This window comes from Aegilops tauschii, chromosome 5 (assembly GCF_002575655.3).
Source record: "Aegilops tauschii subsp. strangulata cultivar AL8/78 chromosome 5, Aet v6.0, whole genome shotgun sequence".
Classification (NCBI taxonomy): domain Eukaryota; kingdom Viridiplantae; phylum Streptophyta; class Magnoliopsida; order Poales; family Poaceae; genus Aegilops; species Aegilops tauschii.
Window position 1 is genome coordinate 244607376 of NC_053039.3, and position 6000 is coordinate 244613375.

Consider the following 6000-nt stretch of genomic DNA (forward strand, 5'->3'; position numbering starts at 1 on the left):
AAAGACAAATATTTAAAAACAGAGGGAGTATACGACAAGTCTCCTAAGAGAAGTTTTGGCTAGTATGATTTCCTTTTTTTACTTTTGAAAAAAAAATAGGTAAAAGCACTGCCTAAGGAAAAAATAAATAAAGAAGTGTATGCCGGTGATTTTACTTTTCATATTTATATTTGAGTTCATAGGGCAACCACACTATTAAGATGAGGTGGACCTTGAAAATACAAAGGGAATCAACTTCACGTACACCTAAATATTATGCATGGAGTTCATACTCACTTCCAGAGGACAGGAGCTTTGAATCCCAAAGTTACCATGTTTTCTGTTACCTCGTAACTTCCGGTGCAACGTTCGACCAGCTTTGTTGAAATACGAGGTGGTAATTAGGCCCATGTAATAATTTCAGAAAAATCTCTAAAGGTCCATGTAGGTGTCATGACAAGGGGTGGTGGGAAGTTTAGTACAACCTTGCTCGTTGGAGAGGAGGGACCTCCTTGAAGCATCTCTAGCAGACCCCGTATAAAGCCGACCCGCAAAACACGTTTGCAGTTCGCGGAAAAACAGCTTTGCGAGCCGGTGCGGGCGGCGGCAGAGGCAGACCCCGCAAAACGGACCCGTATAAAAGGATATTCGCGGAATATGCTCTTTTACGGGTCGGCTTTGCGGGGTCTGCTCGGGCGCCGCTCCTGCCAGCCCGCAAATCCAAAATTTGCACTTCAATTTGACACAAGATAATATATTACTTTGCCTTTTCAACAACATTGGATACATTTCTTCGCAATTGAACCAAAGAATACGGTACCAAAGCCGAATGAAAACAACGCATACCTCGTCGTTTTCGCATTTGAAGAACACCCATCCGGGGTGCTTCGGCGTGCCCGAAGTTAGCCGCAGCACTGTCCGTGTGCAGTCGTCGCACTGTATGAGCGGCATCGGCGAGCCGCGGAGCCGCTGCGCGAGCGCCAAGCCCGGCGGACGGCCGGCCGAATCCATGCCGGCAAACCGTCGGCGACAGCGACAGGATGAACCCGTACCTGCATGCAGCGATGGGGCTTTGCCAAGGTTGCGCGGGGTGCTCCTCGACCATTCCATCGCTTGGCGCAGCCACCGCCGGCCGGAAAAGCCAAATCCGGCCACCCGCGACGAGCGGCCGCAGATCTGCAACTTTCCGGCCCGCCGACGCAGAAGGGGGTGGCGGAGGGCAACATCGGGCGTGTGGCGGCCTTTCAGCGTGATCCCGCCGGCTACTCTCGCCGGAATCGTGGGCGGCGGCCCGGCGGCGTGGCGAGGGGGAGAGGGGTGGTGGTAGGTGGGGAAAAGCGCGGGCTGAAATGTCCTCCCCGCCAATCGCTCCCGCTATATATAGGGCCCCGACGGGGCGGGGGGGGGGGGGGGGAGCGGACACCCGCGTATTCGCGGGTTGAGGTCGAGATTTTGCCGCTCCTCTCAAAAATATTTACGGGCCGGACGCATTTGCGGGGTCTGTTCGGGCAGATTTTTCGCGCCGACCCGCATTTTGGCAGTTATTTTGCGGGTTGGGGCTTTTTACGGGGTCTGCTAGAGATGCTCTTATAAGGGATTCTCTTCCACATGCTATTGGAGCTTGAGAAGAGAAGTGGTTCTCGCGCGCTCCTCCCTCGCCGCCCACGGTGGCGCGGCGTGGGTTGCGGGATTGAGCCGAGCCGAGCTCATACCTATGCGCTTATTGCTAACGTGAGAGCAGGCCTCCGAAACCCCGCCTCTCCGGATCTTGTACGGTAGAGGGGCGATTAGGTTTCTGAGGAGCGACTACGCGACTGCTCGCTTCCGATCGACTACTTCCTCTACTTCCGCGTCGCCTTCATCATCACCATGTCCACCGACGCCAAACGTTTCGCTGCCGAGAAGAAGGCCACCGAGGACGCTGCTGCTGCCACCGCCGCCGCGGCCTCTGCCTGGCCGATCAGAGGGTATAACATGTTTACCCCTCACCTATTTATTTCTGTCTTAGTAGTACTAGCTATGTGCGTAGATGTTTCTACTATATGTGTAGTACATGCTTACTTGGTTTGTAATCAATATGTTAGTAACTTTGTCAATGCCATGATCGTAGCTCTTTCCTGATTAATTTAATCAAAAAATTGCCTATTTACTCGGCAGCTTCCGGGTGGTCAGAGAGCTTGCACATTTTCTGCAAAGTCTCTGGATAGCCCGGAACCTACCTGGAAATGTCGGGGGGAGGGGGGCTGTCGGGGGAGGGGACTTCTGTGGCCAAGTCTGACCAGCTTCCTGGATCACTAGAGCAGTTACAAAAGTTGTGCAAAGCCCCTGGTTAGCTCAGAACCTGCCCAAAACTTCCAGGGTTCACAAAAACCATGTTTAACGGTTGGATTGGGAGGCACCCTATAAATAATCTTCTTCTTCTCCACGAAGAACTCGATGACTCAATTTCTCTGCCCTTCATTTGTAGAACTTGATTTCTTGGAAATCTCCCTCCCTAGCCACCTAAAGCTCTTGATCTTTTGGCGAGTGAAGGAGAAGTGCCCGATCTACACATTCACCAAAAAAAAGTTGATCCCCCCTTGTGTTTTGTGGTGCATCTTGTATTCTTGGAGGTTGGAGACTCCTAGGCGGTAGGAGTGCTCCGGTGACATTACAAAAAAAAGCACTTCCATGATGACACGTGTTTGTCACAGTAAGTCACGTTTTATGTCATGCATGTACATTCGTGACGATTTTATGACAGAATCAAGATAGTCATAAATCTACTGTCATACAAGTGTTCCATGACAATACTCAAATTATCATCATGGAAGTGTCCACTTTCATGACGATAAATGGCGTGTCATGGAAGTGTTTTCATCAAGGGTAACCGACACGTGACATCCACCATAACGGGTCGCCGTTGAGCTATTGGGTGCGGGTTTGGATCCGATAACCCGTTAACATCCAGGACCAATGAAAATTTTCCATATGTAAAATTCTTATTGGCCAAAGGAACCACGTGTCACCTTAGCGTTGGGACAGATGTCATCGATTCAATGGACGAGAGGCGCCTATGATACGTCGACACGTGAAACGGTCCAACAGTAGCCCATTTAGGTTAAATGGGCTGGCCCAACCAAAGGCCCACAAGATTTTGTCAGACTCTAGTGGGTCGGGTCGTTTACAGTCTGCCATGTTTTGGTCCAAATTATGGCCCATGTTAGATCCGGCCCGTTAACAGCCTGCCATGTTTTGGTCCAAATTACGGCCCATGTCAGTTCCGGACCGTTAAGAGTCCACTATGTTTTTGGGCCCATTGAAGTCCGGTTTGTATTTCGGCCCCTTAAGGGTCCATTGAACAGCTTGACCCAGTTCGGCTCGATGTTTGTTTTGGCCTGTTAACGACCCTTGGTGCAATTGGGTCGTTTTCGGCCCGGTTTACCTTTCGGCCATTTAACGACATGTGTTGCATGTGGGCCTATTTCTGGTCCGAATTGACTTTTGGCCTCTTAACGCCCCGTAGACTTCGTGGATAAGTTTTAGCGTAACTTGATTATTGGCTTGTTAAAGGCCTATGATATAGTTGGGCCTAATTATGGTCCGCTTTGCATCCGGCCTACTTACAACACATAATGTTATTAGGCCAACCAAGGCCCGAGATAAATTTTGGCCTGTTAACGGCTCGTATGTAGGGGCCAATCATGGACCTAAATATATTTCGGCCTGCTGTCGGCCCCTGAATTGTTCGGCACAATTCAAGTCCAATCTACTTTTCAGCCTGTTAAAATCTCATGGCATTTTCTGGCCCAACTAAGACCCGTGTTTCACTCGACCTGTTAAAGGCCCAAAACTACTTTACGTTTAGGCCTGCTAATGGTCCGAGACTATTATAGGTCCACGTTTTGGCCCATGTATAGTGAGTACGGGCCGGCCTATTTGCGTAGCATAATTTCTTTTTATATACTGCCAACGGACCGATAACATATTAGGTTGTTGGGCTTCATTGAAGCTTTTGGCCTAAATTACAGCATACTGACTAAGAATAAACCTAGACTATACAATAAAGAAATTACGGCACATTACATTCACTGGGCATCAAAGCTCGCCACCAGTGATAATGAAGCGCAACCAGACCGCAGAGTACATACATTGGGCATAAAAGGTCGCCACCAGTGCAAACAAACGCGTCGAAAAAATAACATACAAAACCGACAACACTTCAACACAGTTCAAGAAACGTTAGCCCTGCGCCGGAGCTGGAGCGCAAGCAGCTGAACAAGCTGATGAGACCTCGGGTTTCTGAACCTTATATCCTCCAGCTCTAGCTGTGTAGAAATAAAGCACACACGGGTGTCCTTTGTGATCTTCGTTAGGGAATGGACTTCAAGTCAGACCTGAGCCGAATCAAGTCTTTCCGCTTGAAGTTGAGACTGAAAAAGTTGAACTGATTCGGGCAACAACTTCACCGAGATTGTGTCACAACCGCTGGTGATTAGCTTGAACTCACTGTCTTCATCAAGACATGACCTTGGGGGTCATCTTGCTCTCTTCAAGATAGTTTGCCTTCTTTGCTGCAATATAAGTGATAAGTACCATCAATGAGTTTGGCTCACTATCTTCCCTAAAGTTCTACCTGGCGTTAGAGATACTACTCTGAAAGAAAAACAAGGAGACAGATAACAGGTTTCACAAATATATAAGCATCGATGGTTAGTGTCCTGACAATCCCATCCCATTTTATATTGGCAAATTCAGAGATAAAATTTAAAATGGCATTAACATAATATGGCATTGTTCGTATCATTGGCAAAATCAGTTAAGACAAAACAGGAAATGAGATGGTGCATGCATGGGCAGCTTCACCACACCACCGGCTTAGAGATCTAGAACACATGCATACATGTAAGGCTAAAGAAAATCATTGGATTTGTTCTGATTAATGTAGATGGTATGAATAAGGAATGTGTTTTTACAACTACAATCTGAAACTAACAGTTGTTGCAAACATGCAATCTGATGCAACCACCAAAGTAAATAGCAGTGGAGGAAATCTTGCATATCCAAATCTATACTAGAACAAAGTGTTAAGGCTTGAGAAGGAGGGACTTACATTACATGTTAGCACGGGCTCTACAAAGCCTTTCCCCATGTCGATGGAAGGATAGGTCAAGAAATTCCCCAAAGAAACTTCTTCATATGCGTTGTATTTATTCTACATTTTGTAAAGAGTAAATATAGATTTAATAATATTGGAAGAAATAGAGGATAATGAAGCTCAAATGTAGAGTGATGATACATAATCAAATAGATATCAATTAAGTACAATGTTACAAGGCAAAAGGTACTGACAAGAGGAATGCAGACCTCAACTTGTGCAGTGGCATTGGCTTTATTCAACATTTTGGTAAGAGTAAATGTAGATTTGATAATTTGGAGAAAATGGAGGGCGGGGCAGATAAGATGCAGAGTAATGCTAGACAGTCAACTATCTCTCAATGTAAGTACAGTAATACGACCTCCTTCCGGAATTACTTGTCACTAAAATGGATGTATCTAGCACTATTTTAGTTCTAAATACATCCAATTGAGCAACAAGTAATTCGATGAGGGAGTACATGACAATAGGTACTTACAAGAGCAATCCAGAACTTCATAACCACTGGGTTTATTCTACATTTATTTAAGAGTAAATATAGATCTTATAATTTTGACCAAATGGTGGATAAGGAAGCTAACATGCACAGTGATGTGATAACCCACAAGTATAGGGGATCAGTTGTAGCCTCTTTCGATAAGTAAGAGTGTCGAACCCAAAGAGGAGCTAAAGGTAGAACAAATATTCCCTCAAGTTCTATCGACCACCGATACAACTCTACGCACGCTTTACGTTCACTTTACCTAGAACAAGTATGAAACTAGAAGTACTTTGTAGGTGTGATAGGACAGGTTTGCAAGATAATAAAGAGCACGTAAATAAAATCTAGGGGTTGTTTAGATAAAGACACGACTAAGTTATTTTTAGTAGAGAGCTCTTTGTCA